The 25,282-nt window shown below is 39.6% G+C and overlaps 2 pseudogenes; both read right to left on the bottom strand.

Annotated features, from left to right (window-relative positions):
• Positions 1 to 1,450: 1,450 nt before the first annotated feature.
• Positions 1,451 to 24,810, bottom strand: LOC149127062 (uncharacterized; annotated as a pseudogene).
• LOC127483116 (U2 spliceosomal RNA) lies at positions 4,600 to 4,731 on the bottom strand (annotated as a pseudogene).
• Positions 24,811 to 25,282: the final 472 nt, after the last annotated feature.

Below are 25,282 nucleotides of genomic sequence, written 5' to 3'. Positions count from 1 at the left end.
AGCACATCTTTAAGCATTTTTTGCAGGGCTTGATGAGCGGCAACAAATTCTTTCAATTTCTGTTTGCTATGAAAAGTCTTTATTTCACCTTCATTCACAAATGAGAGCTTTGCAGGATATAACATTCTGGGATGGCAGTTTTTCTCTCTTAGTACCTGGGCTATATCTCGCCATTTCCTTCTAGCCTGTAGGGTTTCTGATGAGAAGTCTGCTGGGAGTCTGATTGGAGATCCTCTGAGAGTAATCTGACGTTTCTCTCTTGCATATTTTAGAATCTTTTCTTTATGTTTCACTGTGGTGAGTTTGATTACAACATGTCATGGCGAGGATCTCTTTTGGTCATGTTTACTAGGGGTTCTATGAACTTCCTGTACTTGGATGTCTCTGTCCTTCTCCAAACCTGGGAAGTTTTCTGCTAGTATCTCACTAAAAAGGCCTTCTAATCCTTTCTCCCTCTCCATGCCTTCAGGAACTCCTAGAACCCGAATGTTGGGTTTTTTTAATAGTATCCTGTAGATTCCCAACAATATTTTTTAGATTTCTAATTTCCTCTTCTTTTCTTTGGTTTGACTGTATACTTTCCTGTGCTCTGTCTTCTAAGTCTGATGTTCTCTCTTCTGCTTCACTCATTCTGTTTTTAAGGCTCTCTAATGTGTTTATCATTTTTTTTCCACAAAAACAAGCAGCTTTTATTGCAGTATTACAAAACACTTCTCATTTTGGCAATATTTTACAACACACTTAGCTTCAAGGGCTGGGAAGGAGAAGGATGGAAACTAAAAGGGGAAATTTCAATGGACATTTCTAAAAGAAAAATTGTCCCTGCCCTCCCACCCAAATGAAAATCCAAACGTCACTTAATTTCACTACCCAGAGGAGGCCACGAGGAAAGCAGCAGGCATAACTCTGGCAATTTCATTATAGATCATGTCAGAGACCAAGAAACATTCAAAACAGCCATCAGTATGGTCGGTTGCGCTGATCATTTCTGTAGTCGTTTCTTCCTCCCATTTTGCCTCCATAGCCACCTCGATCTCCTCCATAGCCCCCACCTCGGTCTCCTCCATAGCCGCCACCACTCCTGTCTCCACCGTAGCCTCCACTTCTGTCTCCACCATAACCACCGCCGCCACCACGGTCTCCTCCATAGCCTCCCCTCCTCGGTCTCCTCCATAGCTCCCTCGATCTCCTCCGTAGCCTCCTCGATCTCCGCCATAACCTCCTCAGTCTCCACCATAACTTCCTCAATCTCTACCATAGCTGCCTCCTCGATCTCCGCCATAGCCACCTCAGTCTCCACCATAGCCCCCTCTGTCTCCGCCATAGCCACCGCCTCGGTCGCCACCATAACCACTTCCTCAATCCCCGCCTTCTATCTCCACTTCTTTTTTGTTTTTTTTTTTGTTTTTTTGTTTTTTTGTTTTTTTTTTTTTTTTTTTTGACAGGCAGAGTGGACAGTGAGAGAGAGAGACAGAGAGAAAGGTCTTCCTTTGCCGTTGGTTCACCCTCCAATGGCCGCTGCGGCCGGCGCGCTGCGGCCGGCGCACCGCGCTGATCCGATGGCAGGAGCCAGGTGCTTCTCCTGGTCTCTGTCTCCACTTCTATCTCCACCATAGCCACCACTTCTGTCCCCACCATAGCCACCCCCACTTCTGTCCCCACCATAGCCACCACTTCTATATCCACCATAGCCACCACTTCTGTCTCCACCATAGCCACCCCCACTTCTGTCTCCACCATAGCCGCCTCGGTCTCCACCTCTGCCCCCACAACCTCTGTAGTCCCTCTCTCCACCATAGCCTCTCCCCCGAAAGTCCCCTCCTGAGGGACGAGAGTCCTCTGGTCTAGGCTCATTGCACTGATAACAAGAATTCCTTCATGCAAAATTCATATTTCCACATGACAGATTGGGACAAATCCAGTCTCCACTTTTGGGATCTCCACCTCTCCCCTAAAAGCCTCCTCGGCCTCTGTATCCTCCACGGCCTCGCTGCCCACCTCCACTTCCACCACCTCTAATGAACTCAGGTCTTCTGGTGGCAAAGGACACTTTAATGATATTGCCATGGAATTCTTTTCCATCAAACCAGTCAATAGCTGCCTTAGCAGAAGGAGGGTCATCAAATGTGTGTTTATCATTTGATCTATTGAATTCATTTCATTATGATTTCTCTTCACTATCACAGTTTCATGTTCTACTAGTTGCTTCATTTCATTTTGATTCCTCCTTAAGATTTCATTTTTATGAGAGAGATTTTCTATCCTGTCCAGTAAGGATTTCTGTAGTTCAAGAATTTGTTTTTGAGAACTTCTTAATGTTCTTATCAATTTTTTGAAATCTGTTTCTTGCATTTTTTCTCTCTCATCATCTTCATAATCTTGGTTTGGGATGTCTTGTTCATTTGAGGGCATCATAGTGTCTTCCTTGTTCTTGTTTCCTCGGTTTCTGTGTTTGTTGCTTGGCATTGTGGAGATGTTCTTTGGTTTCTTCATTGTAGTGGTTTTTCTCATTATACTATGACTCTAGATTAAGTGGACTGTTTGTTTTTGATGGATCCTTAGAGGTATGTGATGGGTATGGCCAGAGAGCTCTGTTTGGTTCTTCAGGGTTAAGGGTGTGTCAAAGGTAAATCACCCAGGTTTCTCTCTCTCTCTCTCTCTCTCTCTCTCTCTTTTAACTCAGAAGGGAAGTAATTCCGCATAGCTGAATGGAATTGAGGGTAGTCAATGTATGAAATCTGGCCCCTTTGGGTATAATATTTGTCTGCTCTGCCCCAAGGACCACACAAAGGGTCTATGCAGTACTCCGTGAGATCTCAAATTTCCCTGCAGTCTCCCACCAGGTTGCCAAGTTTACCGAGTTTGTGTACTTGTGAGTTCTTTTCCACACCCTCAGATTTTCACAGTCTCAGTTCATTAGCTCCACACCTTCACTAGGTCCTAACCTCCTGTTACTTCTCCCCACCAGAGTCAGGTTTTTCTGCTTGGCTGATGGTGTGTGCCGCTTTACGTATGTCTAAAGTGGCGCCTGCTCTTTGTCTTGCTTGCCTTTGTAAGCTGAGTGGAGAGAGAGGCTCGTTTCCCTGCTGGTCCCTTTTATTTATTTATTTATTTATTTATTTATTTATTTATTTTTCTCTCCTCTAGTTAGCCTGGTAAACTTTCCCCAGAGAGGCTTCAAGCCTTGTTCACTCTAGGCTCTTCCTGCCATTTCCCTGCCGATGTCTTGGGCTACTGAGGTTTCGCCTCACCTCCCCTTCCAGCACTGGTGCATAAACTCCAAGGCTGGGCTCCCAAGCCGTGGGCATCCTTACTCTCCCTGTAGGTCCTCCGTGTCACATCCACTAGATCCGGAAGAGTTTCCTCTGCAATTTTTTCCCTGAGCCTTTCCCTGAAACTACAGCAACTCCACTTTTATTAAACTATCTTTTCCCAGACTATCAGTGTGCAACCTCACTATTCCGCCATCTTGGCTCCCCCTCCGCCTTCTTTACATTTTCATAGCAATTAAATGTCAACTATGTTAACCCCTGCACCTAATATTTTGCCTGATATGTATGTAGAAGGTGTATATTGACTGATTCAGTGGGGAAATTGGAAGGAAGAAGGGGCAGAAGAACAACGGGTAGATGGACAAATCTAAGATGATGATGACCCTAACATTGAAAGGAGTATGGGAGAAACCAAAATCAGCAGCAAGGACAGAAGATATGGTCCACATCATCTGCTGGCCAATAATTTTTCCTCTCTGAGAAATGGAACTCATAAAAATAGGTAGAGGCAATTCTGATGATCTTGGGAAACTGCACCTACTAAAACTCAAATACATCTTAAATTGAGATTACTCTGAACATTATATAAATGACTTCTCAGATTTATTTGGCATTTAATGTCCAAACCCTCCAACACATAGATGATCAAAGAATTTTTTGAGTCTGCTTTACCATTACAATAGATAAATCCAAATCAAATTATCCTTACAAATATGCTCCCCCTACCACCACAAAATCTAATATAGAGGGAAAACTTTCATGCTACAGTGACCCTGGTAAAAAATTAAATTCTGAGGAATAATTACCCAACAGCTACAGGTCCCTAAACAATGAAATAAAAAGCAACTCAGTCTGAAATATTCAGAATCTTTATTCAAGGGTTCTCCAAGTGTTGAAAGTCAACCTGATTCCCACTCAAACCCTATGAGGAAGCATCTGATACATGGGCCACCCAGACTCTTCTGTGGAAAGGAGCCAACCCCATAGGATTCACAGAAGTATGTTAAGGAAAATGATAGACTCCCAATAGTAAAAGAAGGGAAACACCAAACCATCTCTCTCTCTCGCACTCTCGCTCTTGCTCTCTTTTTTCATACCCCATATGTCCCTCTTCAACATCTCTGGACCAGTCTAGAAGGAGTAGTTCCCTAAATTTGAAAGTTTAGGCAGAATTAGGTAGTTATTTATGTTTATCATGGGGCACAGGGAGAAAGTGGGAGAAAGTTCTACCTAATATGAAAACACTCAGCAGTTGGTACCCAACTTTGTGTTAAATCATATTTAATAATTTAATATAAGATATTTCCTTATAATCAAGCCTAACTCTGTGGTGTGAAATACTAAAATTGAGAAGTACAAAGACAGCAGTTTCATATAATGGTATCTTCTGGCCTGAATATCTTTAAACTGATAAGAATAGATACTACACTTGATCTTAGCCAAAAGGCTGAGAAGTGATACTTAAATATCTTTAAAGTATAGGTAATATGGATTATGCCTATTCCTATAAATAGTTTGAAGAAATATATACTACCAGCATGCATATAAAAACAAGTGAAAAACATAAAACATAAAACAATAATCATTAATCATTGGAAAGATGAGAAAGAAGTGAATTAGGAATCATGGATGAGTGACAATTTTCTGCAACTGAGTCCTAAGGTTTGTGACAATAAAAAAAATAAAAAAAATAAAAACTGGTGATACCAGTTTTATTATAGAGAGAAAATGGAAGAAGGAGGAAGTCAGGTAGGAAAGAACATTTGTGAATAGACAGTATGTTCCTGGGGTGAAATTCTGAAACACCTCCCTGATGCTCATCTAGGAGACACTGCTCCCATCAAAAGTCTGCATTTACTCAACTTTCACTTCACATTCTTTGGAAAGCCACTCATGACCTATTATGGACAGGCAAACCAGGCCTATCTAAAGCACACAGGGAGAATTATTGGTTAGCTACTTGCCTTCCCAGGTTGCAAAACATTCGTAAATATAAGCTTTATAACCATAATATTTATTGTATTTGACTATAAATCAATGCAGCCAGTTCAACAAAAACTAGTCTTGCTGTCTCAGTGTTTTCATCTAGGAATCAGTCGTGTGTTTTCTTTTGTAAACCTCACAAATGGTTTACAGAAGAGACCTTTCTCAAGTATATCAGAGCATTATGAAATGCTTTAGTTGAACAAAGTCTTTGGCTTTAGAATAGTGAATAGAAATATTTGGTATATTGGATTGAAGATCAGTTCCAAAGAAATAATGAATAAAAACTGCTCTCTCTATATAACTCTGTGAAGCAAGGCCATCCTCAATGCAGTACTTGCCTGGTACATACAGATGTTTAAAACTTAAGGACTTGCTTTAAAAAACTGAAGGTTCTATTGAGTTATTCCAGTGCTATGATATCCTAATATCATAAGTAGAAGACACCAGGTTGCTGATTTATTTGGCTATATAGCAAAGCAGTTCTCTAGTGGTACTTCCAGACTCTGGTTCACATACCCTTAATCTGTTTTCAAATTTACCAATGGATGTGGGTTTTTGGACAACTGTAAAATGGATAAATGAAAATTTCTCAGCAAAGCTAGACGATGCCCAGGAATAGATTCATACACCCAGCCCAATGGTAATTTTACATAAATTTGTGCCCATTATTATTTTTAATTTTTAATTTTCATATATTTGCAGGAATTCATTAGTGTACTTCAGCAAGACTTAAAAGCCCATAATCTCACAATTAAAAGGGATTATTTGTGTGTTCCAGTCCTTCTACTTCTCAAAGCTTAACTATGTACTATGGAAGCATCCGTAACCAGGAACTCACCACCTCTTGTGCCAATTCATTGCATTTCTGAACATCTCTGGCTGTCAGAACACTTTGAAAAGAGTTGAAACCTGAGAACTTATACCTGCTGATCAAATTCCACCTCTTGAAGCCCGGAGAGCCCAACCATTCATATATCTGATGACCCTCCAACTATCCAAAAACAAGTGTCATGTTCCATAATGGTTTGTTTTTCCCAAGTTTCAGTACCTCATGAGATTTTATTTTCCTATGGCACAATTTAAATTCCCTTCATAAATCTGGTCCCTTTCTTCTGAACATTCTGAGATTGCCCCAATCTTTCATGCTATTTAGTAGCTTCTTAATGGTGGGCTGAACATGATTATTATCTCTTTTCCTCATCTACCAAACTTCTACTTGCAATTTAAGTGCACATTTACTCTGTTGGTAACCACAGAACATTTATGGTACTCACTGCTGATTGAAATTATTCCCTCATAGACACATACACTGAATGCAAGAGCGTTGATATTTCCCTTTTTTCTGTACTGAAAAATATTTTTACCTGGGTGTAATACTTGATATTTACCTCTAAAATATTTAATCATTCCAGGCTATTCAAATTTCTTTAGACCCAAATTAAACATATTCATTTATTCCCTGTTACCAAAAATGTTTTTAAATATCACTTAAGAAGCACTTTGAGTTGCACTTACTTCCATAAATAGATAAAATGTCTTTGTTATAAAAGATTTATTTCCCTTGTCCTTTTCTCTTTCTAAAAGGCCATTACATATGGCAGGGTAGAATCTAGCTTGAAATATACTCTAATACTTAGTTTTCAACTCCTTTGGATGTTACAACACCTACTCTACTAGCCTTTGAAATTGTAACCTGAAAGGAGTCACCATATCACCCTTATCATTCTTGTACTAACTTTAAGATCGCCACCATATTAACTTTATTAAAATAAGGTTACATATATCTTGAACCAATATTTATCACTTAGTAAATGGAATAAATCTTAAATACCTGTCAGTAAAGTCAGCACTGTTAATTAGTTTTATTTTACAAGCAAGATAATAGTGGTAATGACAATGCCATGCACAAATTCAGAGGAGACATATCTAAAAGATCGTTCCTGGTAAGGTTCTGGAAACAGTCTGATGGTAAATGCTTAAAAAGCAGCATGTGTTCATCCAGTGGCATCTAATTCAGATGAACACTTCAATATGTGGGAGGATTGCTTAGCCCATCCTGTGGCCATCCGTAGCAATTTAAAGCCAGTATCAACCTCAAAAACATTCAGTTCTACTTCTTATCTTACAAATAAACTCAATTCCAAATTGTTTATATTTGTGTATAGGGTTCTACTGCATTTGATTGCAACTACAATTTACATCTAAGGCTTCTAACTTACAGTGGCAAATTTTATTTTTATGTTAGCACCAGAGCATTTTCTTAATGCTGTAACTGAGAAGCATCTGTCCTTTGATCTGCTTCATGAAAAGTGTTCTATGATCAAATAAGAATATTTTATATTCCTGTTAGATACTTCAAACACTCATTAACTTTGATAAATAAATCTGTTCAACAGCACGAACACAGAATTTCCTAACTTACTTAACCCTGTAACCTTCCAACTGAAAAGCCAGCACCCATTAGCGTTCCATAGATCTGCAGAACACAGCGGGAAATGCTTGTCTCCTGACATTATTTTTACCCACTTATCCTACTACTGTCACCCAGAGCTGCCTACCAAGTATGTTAAATCCCTCCTCCACTTGATGGCTGTCTAGTACTGAACATCTGCAGACAGCGCTCATATTTCTCTAGAATCCTCAGAGGATACCAGACCACACATAAGCAGAGAATCCTTCCATAAAGGAAGATGATGAGACAGATAAAGGAAAGAATATGTAAGTGAGACTTTTCATGGCTTTGACAATGAACATCTTTAAATTCTTTAGGCCTTTCTGAAACAATCAGAGACATTCACAAAGGAGCCTTAGTGAAGAAGGTTCTCAAGCGGCAGCTGGAGGACTCCCCCAGAAAACACTGAAAAATCTAGCAATCCACAGAGAAGGGGTGGGATTGGGTTAGCAATCATTTCACGATACAAATTAGTGCCTCAGGAAGAATCATCTTGTCATGGGGCACCCATTGTCTTCCTTTACTCTGAACACCCAAACTGAAAAGAGAAAGGAAAGGAGAATCTGAGTTCTCTTCAAGTTCTATTAATCATTGCTAAGGCTCGCTCAATGAAGAAGAATGTTTCAAATAAGAGAGAACTGATCAACTCAAAAACACTTTTATTCAGCACTAACAGTTTTTTTAAATTACTAATGAACAGAGTCTTCCTCAGCTATACAAAAATATGTTTGGAGAAAATCTCTGCCATAGTTTTCTTCAATTTTTTAGTTTGTCCCAGCTCCTCTAATAAGAAGGAATTTCAAAAACCACAGGTAGCTTTGCTACTTTTTCAGGAGGTTCAGAGCAAGGGAAAAGAACATGAGCTTTATAAACGAAGGGAATATCCAGAAGGGAAATGTGATCTAGAATTTCAACTGAACACACTCCTCGACCTACACAAAGCTCTTGATGGGTTAAATCTATACAGAACATAACTCTACCTGAGGTAGAGCATATGCGAGTAAAATGCTTGAAATAACTACATATCAGAAGAAAGGGTCCTTCCATTTGAGAATAACAAGAATTATAGGCAAACTGTGCAAAAAGACTATTCAGTGTTCTTTTAGACTTCACCCTGCAGCAAACCAAATAAAATTAAATATTTAATGAAAAGTCAGTCTAAATCCAACCAATGCAAGCAGAAAAATGACAAGACAGTTTTTAAACTTAATCCTTAACCCTAGGTCACTCACCCAGGGATATTGTTAATGGTGTGACAAGTGAAGCAGGGAAGGACTAAATTCTGGGACAACTTGAAGCTCATGAATACTTAAAGCTACAGTACTGTGTCAAATACATTTTAACCCATTAAAACGTATTGGCCGCAGAAAGGCTTTCATGTTGGCTAATACAGCGAGTGGGTGGAGAGAAAGCAAGGAGTGGGATTTATGCTGCAAATTATTAATGTAAGAAGGACTGCTTTTTTGTGTTGTGCTTTTGGGCAAAGAAAAATAAAACATAAAAATAAAAAATAAACACCTCATACACTAGCCAGTAATCCATTAGGATAAAGAGAAGGAGAGAGCAGTCATTAATGGCCCATTTTGTAAAACTCTCACATGATTTCTCCCCATGGATTAATAAAATAGCCTCTTCAAAAGGACTCACTGCCAGCACTCCAGCCTGCTGCAATCCATCTTTCATGCCACAGCCAGTGTGATCTTACAGACCTGATCATAATCACTTCCTTGCATAAAGTCCTACTTCAGCTTCCTGCTGCCTAGGAAAATATCAGCTTACAGTTAAGCATTAAAATCTCTCCCTGTTTCTCATTGCCCCAGCCGCCCAGCTTCATCATTTGCCATGTCTCTCCTATCCCCACCTGCCATAATCCAAAGGTCCATGCATGGTGCACATCCTTGTTTATGTCTTTTGCCTGAGCCTTTGCACAAGTCTTTCCCTCTCAGATGGTGCATCCTCCAACCCAACCTCTGGGAAATTACTCATAATCAAAATTCTCTTCAAGTATCATCATTTCTAGGGAGCAGTTCTTGGTTCTCCTGGGTCAAACTAATTGCTTCTTTCCTGGTGTTCCCGGGAGCTCTTATCCTAAATAATAAATAACAATAGATGAAAATCATTAAGCACTTTCTATATGCCAAGCACAGTTCTAAACACTTTTACTCATTTAATTTAAGCCTCTTTTAATCATCACAACCCCATGAGGCTGATTACTATTATTATTATCCCTGTTTTTCAAATGAGAAAACTGAGGTACAATGAGGCTGAGGGAATTGCACCAGGTTATTCAGACAGTGGCTGACACAGGATTCTGACACAGACAGCCTGGCTCTATGGCATTCACTGTTAACTACCACACAACACTGCCTGGCTTCAGTCTGTCCTCCCAACAGACTAGCGCCTCCTGGGATCAAGCCAGAAGGGAAGCCACCCTGTGGTTGGTCAAAAGGGTCCCTTGAAGCAGGAGTCAACTAAGGGAGCTTCTCACCAAAAGTTGTAGGAAGCCTCAAGATCAGGACAACAGAGAAGGCCATGAACTGCCGGGGAAGATGAGTGGAGCAAACTGAAGAGGTGAGACTTCACAAGTCTCCAAATCAAAGGACAAGCAGGTGTCAGAAGCTGAGCTCTGAAATCGAGGATAAAAAGAGCTAGAGTCTGGGCTGGTTCCAGAAGCAGAGAAATTTCTTATTCTCCTCTGTCCCCATAGCCAAGTTCAGAAAAGCCCTCTTTCTTTGAAGAGGTGTAAATAAATCTCACTCCACGAGTTTCAAGTTCTTGCCACAGAGCTGGCCTCGCCCTTCCAGGACTGCTTCACTCCCCAACCTCAGGAATGAGGAGGTCAAAACCTGACACAGTCTTAACTCAGATGGATGCGTTCCCCTCCCAGCCAAATAGCACAGCTCATAATTATGAGGAAAAAAAAAAAAAAAGGCAGGACTGAAGTCTGAAGTCTTTGTACATGAAGCACAGACTACTGACTTGTGATGAATATCAGCTTCCTCGTCATTTGTTTTTTATTTCAGGTCACAACACCCTGAAGTCACCTCAGCACTAATTATCTAACCCCTGATGCTCCAGTCTCTCCAATGTTGTTTTCTCCCCCAGGGATTTAAAGGAACCGCAGCAAATTTTTCAGAACTCTGTTCATGTGCCTTCTTCATCATGAAGCTTTCCTTTCCCAAGGTCATTGAGAGTGAGCTATCTCCCCTCTGAATTCCTACAACACATCCTTTGTATCAGTTCAAGACCTGCTTAGTAATTATATTTGCTACCTAGGGCAGGTGCACCAATACAATTGTTAAAAGCTATCTTTCTTTCCCCTGAAAACTTGCTTCTGGCCTGTCTGTGTATTACTTTATTCAATAGCATACAGAAGAGACATTCTGGATTCCCATTTCACAAATGAGAAAACCAAGGTATGAAACATTAACAAGCTTGCCATGAGTTCTGCCAAGAAGCAGAACTATGGAGAGATACCAGGTCTGCCAAGCCCAGACAGAGGCGCCAACCAAATACTCTGTGTGCCACTCTGCATTCCCCAGACTCCACGTCATCGGCTGAGGTCAAGTGGCCAACGGGTTGTATACAGAACAGGGTATGAGCAAAGGAAAATGATGGATGTCTCTTCCGATGGGAGGCATTTAAGAGCAGCAACCTGGAAACCATGAGTTGAGGAGGCACAGTCTCAAAGTAGAGAGCTGGAGTCCATGGGCAGCATGCAGAAGACAGCTGCCGTGAGGAATCCCGAGACGTGACTCAGACTTTCTAAAAGCAAGAAACAAGCCTTTGTTGTGTGGATTCCCAAGGACTCCGGAGATGTGTCATTTTGTATTTGTTATTACCATAGCATATTCTTAGGGTCACCCTGGCTAATACAGACTCCAGAGCCTGTGTTCTCAACCCTAGAATGAAAACTTCTTCCAATTTGGCTTTTCAGAATACTTATCTAATGCAAGGCTGAGGAACGAGATAAGTATATACATCAAACGCTATCATATTCTTCAGCATGGGCGTGGGAATAAAATATCTGTGAAGCAGCCAGATGGAAACCAAGTGGGCACCTCAACAGAATTGGTATTGTGAAAGACTCTGGCGAAGAGCAAGAGAAGAAGTAAATGCAATATAAATGGGCTGTGGCATGAGTCTACTCCAACAAAGCCTCCCTCTCGTTGCCACCCACACTAAATTCACATCTTCCATTCATTAATAAATTTGTGGCTGTTAAGCAGTTAAGATGCAGCTAGCAACATCCACATCCCATATGGGAGTTCCTTGGTTGAAATCCCAGCTCCATTTATGATTCCCACTTCCTACTAATGTAAACCTTGGGAGGCAGCAGCAAAGGCTGAAGTACTTCGGTCTCTGCCACTCTGAAGGAGATTCTGAGTCATGATGAAGGCCCTGATTGATTTAATGCTTCTTGCTTCAACTTGGCCCAGCCCTGACTACTGCAGGCTTCTGGGGAGTGAACCAGAGGATGGAAGATATCTCTCCCTCTCTGTATCTCTCCCTGTCTTTCAAATAAAGTCTGTCTGACTTCCAAATAAAATGAAAAAAATAAAATAAAGTAAAATGAATAAATCCCTGATACACTAGAGATTGTCATACACTAGAAAACAAGATTCCAGGAGAGAGAAAGTTTTGGTAGACCCACAGAATGACCGTTATGATCTTTGGAGCAACAAAATTCTATCACCTACTTCAGGAAGTTCTCAGGTATTCTTAGTGGAATAGAAGAGTAAACTTCTTTCATTCCCTTTAAAGATAATCATCTTGGGTGGGTATCTGACACAGCAATTAAGATGCCTGCCATTGGAACTCCCATATTCCATATCGGAGCCTAGGTTCAAGTCCTGGCTCAGCTCCCTGCTGACTGATACCCTAGGAGGCAGCAGGTACTGGCTCAAGTAGGTGAATGTTTGCTACCTACATAAAAGACCTGAATTGGGTTCTGGACTCCTGGCCTCTGCCTGGCCTAGCCCTGGCTGTTGAGGGCATTTGGGGAGTCAACCAGCAGATGGAAGATAGGAGACCTCTCTCTCTTTTCTCTTTCTCTTCTCTCTCCCTCTCTCCCCCATTTCAGATAAATAAAAACAAATAAATAAATTTAAGCACCTTTCTTTCCACTATTTTTCCAGTGTCTTCAGCATAAAAGATATATTTTCCTTCTAGTAATATTAAACTTAAAAATATTCATTGTGCTTATCTTCCTCCCAGTAATTTCCCCCTAGCAATTATACTCTCACAAATTAAAACATAAATAAGGATCAGTTCATGGCAGCATTACTTATAATAGTGAAAAACTGGGGGGCTGGCGCTCTGGTGTATCTGGTAAAGCCACCACCTGCAGTGCCAGCATCCCATATGGGCACCTGTTCAAAACCCAGCTGCTCCACTTCCAATCCAGTTCTCTGCTATAGCCTGGGAAAGCAGTAGAAGATTGCCCAAGGCCTTGGACCCCTGCACCTATGTGGGAGACCCACAAGAAGCTCCTGGCTCCTGGCCTCGGATCAGTGCAGCTCTAGCCATTGCAGGCAATTAGGGAGTGAACCAACAGATGGAAGACCTCTCTTTCTCTCTCTCTCTCTCTCTCTCTCTCTCTCTGGAAAACTCTTTTAAACAAATAAATCTTTAAAAAGAAAAAAGAAAAACTGGAAAGAATCTGAATATCCATCAACAGAAGGCTACTAATATGAACTGTGGTATTTTTCTACCAAAGAATGTTTTATAGTATTTAAAATGATTTTATAACTCTATATTTATTAACATGCAAATACAGTCATGCCACCCTTGTGAAAGAAAATTTAAATTATAAAAATATCTTGGATGTGATATTATTTATGGGAAAGTGGCTGTGTTTGGGTAATGTGTCTGTTTTGTTTTTGAGTAGAGAAGGCTTAAAGGATATATTACAAAATATAGGCACAGATCTCTCTTCTTATAGGGTATATCTCTTTGTAGGCTTTCTTGTACTACCTCAGTTTTTAAATGTTTGGAGTATATGTAGAATCATAAAAACAATAAATTTTATTTGGGAAAAATATATAAATTGTATATAGCTATCATCTTCCAATCCATCCAGAATTTCATTTCAATGAAAGCATAGAGACAGTAATAAAGGTCAGCAATCTTTTCTAGAAATCAGATCAGTCCACAGTTTCCACACTAAAAATGATACCTATTATACATTGAACTGGATGTGGCTCCCCAAACTCATGCAGATGCTTAAACCCCGAAGTCTTATGTTATTGGTTAATGTATTAATGGTGGATACTTGATCTAGTTGTGGTGTCTGAGAGGTGTGGAGAGGGGAGGTTAGAACATCGGGAGCTTGCTTCAGAAGGGAGTTATCACCAGAGGACTGATTATTTAAGATGAGGTCAGCCCAGCTTCTCACTGTGCTTCCTGCATCACCATGTGATCACTTCTCTGCACCTGCTCCTCCATGGCCAGCCGCTCCAGATGCTAGACTAGTAGAGCAAACTGATCCTGAACTATGAACCTCCAAACTTAAGCTAAAATAAACCTTTTCCTGCCCAAGGAGCTCTCCTCTGGTATTTTCGTTAAAGTAACAAAAAGATGAATAATACAATGCCTGTCATTACTCAACAGTTGTCAAGGAGGATAATAATGAAGATTTGAAAATACATTGGAAGTTAATTTATTCTTTGACTAGTGCTCACATCAGACTCCAACATTCAAATGTGAAGACAGACCTGCAGAGAGAAGAGGTAGAATCATTTCAGCTAAAGTTCCAGGTTTTTTAACTTCTCAGTGCACAACCAGAATTCTTAACGTGATCAAGGTTCTCTTTCTCTGCTCAGATCTCTAGTGCTTTTGGAGAGATATTGTGGCATTGTTAAGTCATATGGCTGTCAAATAAAGATTAAATAAAAGCCTTAAATTGTATCTATCAACATTCCCCAACACAGGCAAGATACTGTGAAATGAGTTCTCCTTATTTTAAGCCTTTCTCACCCATTAAGTAGAATTTTTGTCAAAAATATATTTAATAAAAGGCAGAGTCAAAATACACTGTCAACTCTCCTTTTTAAAAAACCAACAAAAAGGCTAGAATGTAATTACTAGGATGCAAAAAGAATGAGAATAAACAGGAGGTGTCCAATTCCAAATTGTTTCACATATTTTGATTATAAAAACCTATTGGAACAGTGCTATCAGAAGGGTATTCCACCAGGATATACAAGGAGTCTTCAAAAATTCATGGAAAATGCATACAATGAAAAAACTATACATGAATTTCAAAAAATTGCACCAAAATATATTTTTATTTTAATTCCATTTTTCATCAACTATTTAAAATTCACCCTACAACCTCAATGACTAAGAAAATATAAAGATTCATTTCTCTTTTTTTCCAAAGAAACTTTTTATTTGAGGAATATAGACTTCATGTATTTCATAGTACAACTTTAGGAATACAGTGATTCTTCCCACCATACTCATCCTCCCACCCACACTCCCAACTGACTTCCTCCTCCCTCTCCCATTCCCAGTCCTATTCTCTACTAAGATCTATCTTCAATTAACTTTATACACAGAAGACCAACTCTATACTAAGTAAAGAGTTCAACAATTTGCATACATGCAAAAAAATCTGTTGAACAGTCGAGACAAGGGCTGTTCAAAGTCACTGTATCCCAAAGTTAATTTCACTTTTTTTTGAGAAATTTACTTGACTTTAAAGCACCCAAAAATGATACATTTTTAGAGCACTTAGACATAACTATAGTTTATGAGACATAAGAATATCCTCTACTTAATACATTAAAAGAAAGTAAATCATTCAGAGCAAGTTTTATCATTAATTAAGGAAGCACCTGAGAAAACAAGCAATGAAGTTGGACATTTAGACATAATTAAAATGTATGAGACATAAGAATATCCTCCACTTAATACACTAAAATGAAATAAATCTTTGCAAATAAGTTTTACCTTTAACTCTCATAATACAACTCTTTGAAGACTTCCCTGCATGGGAAGTTACTGCACATTGACTCCTGTTGTTAATTTAACAATTAACACTCTTACATATGATGTCAGTGATCACCTGAGGCTCTTGATATGACCTGCCTAGTCTATGGAAGCCTTTTGAGACCACAAACTCTGTCTGTACTTAGACAAGGCCATAAGCAAAGTGGAAGTTCTCTCTTCCCTTCAGAGAAAAGTACATCCTTCTTTGATGACCACTTCTTTCCACTGGGGTCTCACCCACAGAGGTTCTTCATGTAGGACAATTTTTGCCACAATGTCTTGGCTTTCCATGCCTGAAATGCTCTCATGGGCTTTTCATCCAGGTCAGGAGCCTTAAGGGCTGATTCTGAGGTCAGAATGCTACTTAAAGCAAAAGTCTATGAGTCTGCTGTGTGGACTGCTGCCCATGTTGGAGCATTCACCCCTTTTTAACTTTATCTATTATTATTAAACACTTAATACTATTTATATGATCATTTTAACACTTAATCCTATCTGTATGATCACTTTAACACTTAAAATGCTATTTTTACCACACAGATTAAGGGGATTTCTTTCAGTGTAGTTGATTGACTAGTCTGGAAAATTCTTACCTAAGTGATAACTCAAAATTCTCCCAGATTACATTTCAGCATTTGAAACATGAAGCCTCCAAGATTGCCACAGAAAAGAGACTGGATAATCAAACACAGAGCTTTAAGAACAGACCCAGAAGCAGTATATACCATTCCCACCCACCATCCTTAAGATAAAATGCAGCCATGTGTTTCCCCTGCTGGAAGGAAGGCTGCTGGGAAACATAGTCTCACCATGTGCCCAGCAAGATAGAATGTATTTGTTGAGCATGCCATATGTTGATGTGTTTTATGTCACCTACTTTTATGGTGACATTTCTAAAAGTTGTTATATACTGCTTTACTTTCTTAAGCAACATGCACTTCTTGCCTTATTTCTCAGGTTATTACAAGGGTTACTCACTGTTTTGACCTAAAATACAGACCCAGAGTTATGTTTCTTCTTTCCTTTGTCAGTGCTTCCACAGTTTGTAATCCACTGCCACAGTGGATAATGTCCCATTTGTTCAACCTCTGCTTGCATGCCCTCCAGAATCACCCAGTCCAGGTGTTCACACATAGTTTCCTGGCAGATAGCTCATTTACAATCCGGCCTCATCCACAAAAAATCCATTCCACACATTTCTACAGATGAATCTTCTTATGACATGTCTTTACCACCACTGAAACAACAACAAACTTTCACTATCCTAAGTATAATATTAACCCCTTTATCTTTTCAATTGCCACTCAGCAATAAAGTCAGATCCAAACATCTCAACCTCCATAAACTGAGACTCCTACACTCTCTGATCCCTTTCTTTAATATTCCATTTCAACTAATTATGTTGTGTTCTCTTCTCCTGTCATTCTGCCTGTCTGAAATACCCTCAACATTTTCTGCCTCTTGCACATACTTCAACATTCTGTTCTAATCTTACTAGGTATTAGTTAAGTAATATAAGCTGCTATTACAGAAAAACACCAAAAGTTTTAACAAAATAGAGGTTTATTCCTTACACTCATAATGTCCCATTTGGGCACCCCTGATAACTTGGTGGCTCTCTGAGCTGTGACTTGGGAACTCAGGCTTCTTCCATATGATGGTTCTGATATCTTTAACACTTCACTTCTAATGTCACTGCTGCAGAAAGAGAAGGTGTAAGGAGAATAATTCAGAGGAGGATTTTATGGCATAGGCATGAAAATGATACAAATCATGGTAGCTAATATTCTGGTGACTGAGGTTTGGCAATTGACACCCTGTATACATGGCTGCTTAGGATGTCCACATCTCATATTAGAGTGCTTCATTGTGTCCTAGCTCACTTATACAGATCTAGCTTCCTATAATGCACACTGTGGGAAATAGCAGATGATGGCTCAATTACCTAGGTCACTGCCACCCACATATAATATCTGGATAGAGTTCCCAACTCCTAGCCTTGGCCTGGTCCAGTCTAAGCTAATGTGGCCATTTGGGGAGTAGTGAATCTATCTATCTATCTAAATATCTATCTCTTCCACACTCACACCCAGTGTGTATGTTTCTCTGCCTTTCAAATAGATTGAAAAGAAATTTTTTAAAGATTTATTTAATTACTTAAGAGGCAGAATTACAGACAGAGAGAGGGAGAGACAGAGAGGTCTCCCATCTTCTGGTTCACTCCCCAGATGACTACAACAGCTGGAGCTGAGCTCATCCAAAGCCAGGGACCAGGAGCTTCTTCTGGGTCTCCCACATGGGTGCAGGGTCCCAAGCACTTGAGCCATCCTCTACTGCTTTCCCAGGCCACCAAAAGGGAGCTGGACCAGAAGTGGAGCAGCTGGGACTTGAATGGGCACCCATATGGGATGCCAGCACTACAGGAGGATGTTTAACCTACTACACCACAGCGCCAGCCCCAGAAAATAAATGTTTAAATTTTAATTGAATAATATGAACAAATGGAATCGTTGGCTAGAACTCATTTACATGACCACACCTAAAATAACAAGGCCAATGTCAGTCAAAGAATAGTAACCTTTCCTGACCAATCTAGCTCTCCACAATTCCCCCCACCTCAAACTTTCAAGTACTGCATAGGTTCTGGAAACTCACTTTTCTCCTTTTGAAATATTTCCCTTCCAAATCAAGTAAAATTTAGGAAAGAATCTGTTTGAAATATTTCTTAGTATCTCCTGCAATTAGAACAGTGCCCAGTAGACTATGAAAGTTCAATGTTAACTGATGAGAATAAAAATAATGCCCTAAGGACCTTTTGAAGTATGTGGAGTTGTTTCCCAGTACACCACATGGCCTCAGGCTGCTATAATTCAGAGTTCCTGTTCTACACTTTGCTTTCTTTGTCTTGCCTCATAATCAGACTTCTACCTACTGTTTTTCATTGCCTGCTGCATGTTAGCTTCTTCTAATCAGAGCCTACCTGCTCTACTTTCTCTCTCCCACCTACTATACAGGGCTTTTTTTAATATATATTTTAAAATTTATCTTATTTATTTGAAATACAGAGAGAGATTTTCACTCAGCAAATACCTGCAACACTGAAACTAAGCCAGAGGAAAGCCAAGAACCTGGAGCTCAAGCTAGGTCTCGCAGGCAGATGGTAGGGATCCGATCACTTGAGCTATCACCTGCTGCCTCCAGAGTGTGCATTAGCAGGAAACTGGGTGGTAGGTGGAGCTGGGACTCAAAGCCAGGCACTCTAACTCAGGAATGGGTATCCAAAATGGCACCACTACATCAAGTGCCCACAGAGATTTAGTGTTTTCAAAATCTTAGCCACCAGAGTTATCCATGGAACCAACTCCAATAAAGGGAACAAATACCAATGAAACTACTGAAGCTATGGCAAAGCACTCACTCACTTAGCAGCTATCTGGCCCCAAGGAGATGCTCCATAAATGTTAAGTCCTCCTTGCTTGCCTCACCTTTCTCAACAGCATTATGTGTTCTATGAAAACTGCATTAAGAGGCAAACTCATCTAAAATTTCTTATGAATGAAAAAACTTAATTCTATTAGAAATTACCACTTGTAATATCCCAATAAACTAAGAAAGGAAAAAGGTGAGGAAGAGGAAATAGGAGAAGAAAGGAATTTTGAAAGCTCTGGTAAATAATAAAGTTGATTGTTATCATAGAGATTTACTGGTTTTTTTATAACATCCATGGAAATTCTCTACGTCTGAACATTATTTCACAAACCATATATATATGCTTCAAAGTGTCTTTACAGAGAACTAATATTCCTGGTCAAAGATATGAACTCAAAGAACCATATCATTTTTCATGATAAAACATATAAGAATTAATTCAATTGTTAAGATCTGTGGGCTCAGTGAAAATTTCCATATGCCAAAATCAATGTGATTATATATATTAATATGTATAGTAGTTGTGATTCAGAATTAATTTCTGATCCCTTGGGCCACCATTTTTGTCACCTTTGATTAAAGTGCCTTGAATTAAATGTTAATGGAGGGCCGGTGCCGCGGCTCACTAGGCTAATCCTCCGCCTTGCGGCGCTGGCACACCAGGTTCTAGTCCCGGTCGGGGCAACAGATTCTGTCCCGGTTGCCCCTCTTCCAGGCCAGCTCTCTGCTCTGGCCAGGGAGTGCAGTGGAGGATGGCCCAAGTCCTTGGGCCCTGCACCCCATGGGAGACCAGGAGAAGTACCTGGCTCCTGCCATCGGATCAGCGCGGTGCGCTGGCCGCAGCGGCCATTGGAGGGTGAACCAACGGCAAAAGGAAGACCTTTCTCTCTGTCTCTCTCTCTCACTGTCCACTCTGCCTGTCAAAAATTTTTTAAAAAAAAATTTTTTTTAAATGTTAATGGAATAAAGTTTGAAACAAAGTAAAACAAAGTTTCTTTAAGCCACACTGATCTCTGGAAAGAAAGAGGGGTTACAAAGATGATGGGGTAAAACAGGGATCACTTTTCAGTTAAATTTAGATGACTTAGAATAATTGTGTGTTAATTAAAGTGCTCAACCAATGGTATTAAGTAGAACAAAAAATAATAAAAGGAGTAAAATAGTAAGTTGTTCCTCGACAGTCAGGACAAGGGCTGATCAAGTCATTGTTTCTCATGGTGTCCATTTCACTTTGACAGATTTCCTTTTAGGTGCTCAGTTAGTTGTCACCAGTCAGGGAGAACATATGATATTTGTCCCTTTGGGACTGGCTTATTTCACTCAGCATGATGTTTTCCAGATTCCTCCATTATATTGCAAATGACCGGATTCCAGATTTTTTCTCTTCCCCTCTTTTCATCTCTGCAGTGAAATTTCAATAACATGCAATGCGGTGCATGTAGTCAATGGAGTATAGCACAGAGCTCAGAAAACTATCCGTCCTATGGAAAAAAAAAAAAAAAAGCATGAGAATAAGAAAAAAAAATAACTTAACAACAATTGAAAAGGCTCAAATGTATGCAGTGGAAAAGGCATTGAACTATGCATCCAAAGATGTGGGTTCTGGTTCTGTTTCTTTCACTCCATGACTGTGTGATCTTGGGCAAATTGTCTTCCTCCCTGAGGCTTCCCTTTCCCCATCAGTTAAATAAAGGCTTGATCCAAATTATCAGATTCTCCATGTTAAATGCAAACTAGAAAATTCTAACATGACTGAGCAGTCCAACAGTCTATTTTCTAATCTGAAAAGCAGAAATCGGGGGTAGAGGACTAGTACTGAGGTACAAAAGGTTGAGGTGCAAAGAGCCATAGCTTGGATGCCCACATACCATCCAGAATGGCAACTGGGTCTTCATTATTCTACCTACATTTCAGCTATCCTATAATGCAGTCTGGGAGGCAATAGACGATGGCTCAAGTGCTTGGTTCCCTGCCACCCATGCAGGAGCCTGGATTGTGTCCTGTGCTCCTTGCTTTAGCCTGGTCTAACCCTGGCTGTTGCAACCATTTAGGGAGTGAAACAGTGGATGGAAGAAAAGTCTATCCTCTTTCTCTGTCTCCCTCTCTTACTCCCTCTCTTACTCTGTCACTCTTTCAAGGAGACAAAAAAAAAAAAATAAATAAAATAAAATTTTAAAATAAAGAAATAAAACTAAACCCAATATATCTTTAAAAAACACTCTATTTCTGACTGAATAATTACACTAGTCCATGTACATCACTGATACAAATTATTGTATTCATTTTTTAATATTTATTTTATTTATTTGAAAGGCAGAGTTAGGGGAAGGGAGAGAGAGAGAACGAGAGATGGTCCACCCCAAATGGCTGTAACATCCCGAGCTGGCCAAGCCAAAGCCAGGAGCCAGGAGCTTCATCTTTGCCTCCCACATGAGTACAGTGGCCCATGCACTTGGGCCATCCTCTGCTGCTTTCCTAGGCACATTAACAGGGAGCTGGATCAGAAGTGGATTAGCCAGGTTTCAAACCAGCACCCATAAAGGATTCTGGCATTGCAGGCAGTGACTTATCCCAGTATACCGTAACACCACCCCAACTGTATTCATTCATTAGAGTTATAGTAACAAAGTACCACAAACTGGGTGGCTTACAGTAATGCAAATTTACTTCTCACAGTTCTGAAGGATATAACTCTCAAGGCATCAGCAATCAGACACTTCCTGAGACTGTGAATGAAATCCTCCCTCGTCCCTTTCTAGTTCTGGGGATGGTCATCAATTTGGGGCATTCCTTGGCTTGTAGCTGTGTCACTCAGAACTCTTCCTCTATAGTCATATAGTGTTCTTCCTGAGCTTCATGCTTCACATTGGCTTCCCTCTTCTTGTAAAGATCCAGGTTATATTGGATTAGTGGCATACCCTACTTTGATATGACCCCATCTTAATTTAACTAATTACATATGCAATGATACTATTCCAAATAAGATCATGCTGTGAAATATTAAAGAGTTAATATTTGAACATATCTTTCGGGTGATGTAATTCATCATAGTGATGATGGGAAAATACAGTCAGTGAAAAAGAAAAGCATTACCATTCACTGAATTAGTCACTTACAGAGCAAAATATGTATAATGAATGGCTTCAGGTTGAGGAATGGTATGTCTGCTAGAGAATAAGATGGCAAGAAACTGTTTATTTACTGCAGGTTACAAGGCCCAAGGCTGGCAATAAAGTAGCTTAAACAAGATCCTGGGACATTGTCAGTGAAGAAAGGCATGGTCCAACACAGTTCCACTTCTGTGTAGCAGACTCAGGTTCAAAGCCAGTGCCTCTGAGTTGTCCTGTGAAGGTTCATAACCATGAAGAAACTACTGAAACTCAACCTTGCCATGCAGAAGAAGAGAAATTAGTAACAAATATTTGCACTTTCCTCTTAAATTTTGATAAATGAGCAGGAAATTAAGAAGACAAACCTGGAAAACATTTTTTTACCAGATAGCAGAGAAGTTGTCAAAGACTACTAAGATCATGACAAAAGGACTCAGGAACTGGTGGAGGCCTTGCACTAGCCAAAAGTGGGGAAAGCTATATGCCAATAAGAGTAATAAGTACAATTGATGAAAATACACCAAATTCATTTAAATGTCAGGAGTTCCCAATGATATTTGTATTAGTCAAAGCTCTCTGGAGAAACAAAGCCATTGGGATCTATAGAGAGATTAGTAGAAAAAGATTTATTTTAGAAATTTATGCAACTATGGAAGCTAGAAGTCACACAATGAGCCATCTGCAAACTTAAAGCCCAGAAAAGCCAATATTATAGACCTAGTCCAAGCCTACAGGCTTGAGATCAAGCAGTGTGTAGCTCCAATTGCACAAAATTATGATGGCCCAGCTCAGAGATCAAAATTCACCTTTCCCTATACTTTTGTTCTATTTGAGCCCTCAACAAATTGGAGGATGCCAATCTATAATGGCAAGGGAGGTCTTCTTTTCTTAGTCTACTGCTCCAAATTCTAATCTCTTCTGGAAACACTCTCACAGACATACGCAGAAATATGGTTTCACCAGCTGACTGAGTCAAGATGAGAGATACAATAACCACCACAGTAATTAAGAGAGTAGGGAGCCTTTAGTCTCTTGAGGGATGATAAGAAATCAACTCATTTATCTAAAAACTTGTAAATAAAGGGAAAGACTCAAGTATTGGTTGTGCCTTTACTACACAAACTGCCCCCACTGTTTTAACCAAACAGTGCAGGAAAGTAACCGGTTAATAACTGAAAATACATAATTAAGTGAGAATATCATCATTATGCAATCCCTAATGAACTAAAGAACCAAGCACTGATTGAAAATTGTTGCTCATTCAGGAAGTTGGGGAGAAGGGGAGAGAGAGAGAGTACCAGACACTATGTGTATCTTCCTATGGAAAATGGATGGCCCAATCTGTCTTACCAAAATAATCTATTGAATTGATAAAACATTTGGATCTAACTACTAATTTGCAGAAAATACAAAAGACAGAAGAACACTGTTTTTTTATAATTTTAATATAAATATAACAATTTCACGTATTTCATAGATTCTAAGATAATTCTAAGATAACTATCCTTTCTTCACTCCCTTCCTCCCTCAATCCCCCATTCTTCCTTCCTTCCTTTTTTGTACTTTAATTTTTATAATAATATAATTTCAATTTACTTCATAATCACAGGCTTAATGCACCACTAACCATAATGTTCAACAAGTGAAAATAGAAAGACCACTGTTCTACAAGAGTATAGACAAGGGCTAAAAGCAATAATCAAATAATAAGATGTCCGTTTATTTCCTATACATTGTTTATAATCTAGATTAACTAGCATACATCAGAGAAAACGTGATATTTGTCTTTATTGAACTGGCTTATTTCAATAAGCATAATGGTCTCCAGTTGCATCCATTTTTTATTTTGCAAAAGACAGGATTTCATTCTTTTTATAGCTGAGCAATATTCCAATGTATGTATATACCACATTGTCTTCAAACAGTCATCAGGTGATGGACATCTGGGTTGGTTCCATATCTTAGCTATTGTGAACTGAGCTGCAATAAACATGGAGACACAAATAACTCTTTCATATGCTGATTTCACATCCTTTGGGTAAATTCTCAAGAGTGGGATGGCTGGGTCATATGCTAGATCTATTTTTACATTTCTGAATAATCTCCAGAATGTCCAGAAGAACATATTAAACACTCTGGAAACTGAATGAGAACAATCTGGATATGGAAAACTCTAGAGGACAAATAAAAGTGTCAAAAAAAGAAGATGCAGAGGAACAAACTTATAGATAAAATCTCTCTAAATGTGTTGTCAAGGTGGCTTAAAAAGTTCACAAGGATGTTATCATTCAATTGCATTTTGCTATAAACCTTCTGAAGATCCCTTACAAAGTTAAAATTATATTCATAGCAAATGACAGGATCAGAAGTGTGGTGATAAATTGCTCTGAGTGGACGTGGCTTCACAAAACACCACCGTGAGGACTTGTATGCACGCACACACGTGTACATCTACCAGATCCTCACGTAGAGAGGTCAGTGTGGACTCATCCCATCACCTTGAGGACTCTCCTCTCATTATTAGTCTTTGTTGCCCAGGAACAGAGATTGGGAACATCCAGCCCATGGGCGTAATAAACCCTATGACATCATATAGTTCAGCCCTGCCAAGGCAGCCACAGGCAGGACTCAAAATCTGATAAATCTATAGCATGCTTACTTTTACGGTGATAATTTTATATGGCCCACAAATGATGTTATAAATATTCAAATGGCCCTCGGCAGAAAAAGATTCCCCATCCTGCACTAGAACAAGAAAAAAGAAGAAACAAGCCAGGAGTCTTGGTCTTTGGCTTGTCTCTACATACCCTTATAACACAAGTATGCACTATAGAAAGAAGTTTGCAAAATTAAGTAAGAGGGGTCAGTGTTGACACCAGCATCCCACACTGGAGTGCTAGCTAGAGTCCTGGGTGTTCCACTTCCGATTCAAGTGCTTGGGTCCCTGCCACTCATGTGAATAAAGTTCCTAGCTCCAGGTTTTAGCCTGGCACAGCCCAAGTAGTTGTAGCTATTTGGGGAGTGAACCAGAAGACAAA

This window comes from Oryctolagus cuniculus, chromosome 4 (assembly GCF_051225735.1).
Source record: "Oryctolagus cuniculus isolate XC-2025 breed Fujian yellow rabbit chromosome 4, ASM5122573v1, whole genome shotgun sequence".
In the NCBI taxonomy this organism is placed as follows: Eukaryota; Metazoa; Chordata; class Mammalia; order Lagomorpha; family Leporidae; genus Oryctolagus; species Oryctolagus cuniculus.
Note: the sequence above shows the minus strand (reverse complement) of the source record. Positions and strands in the feature narration are given on the sequence as shown.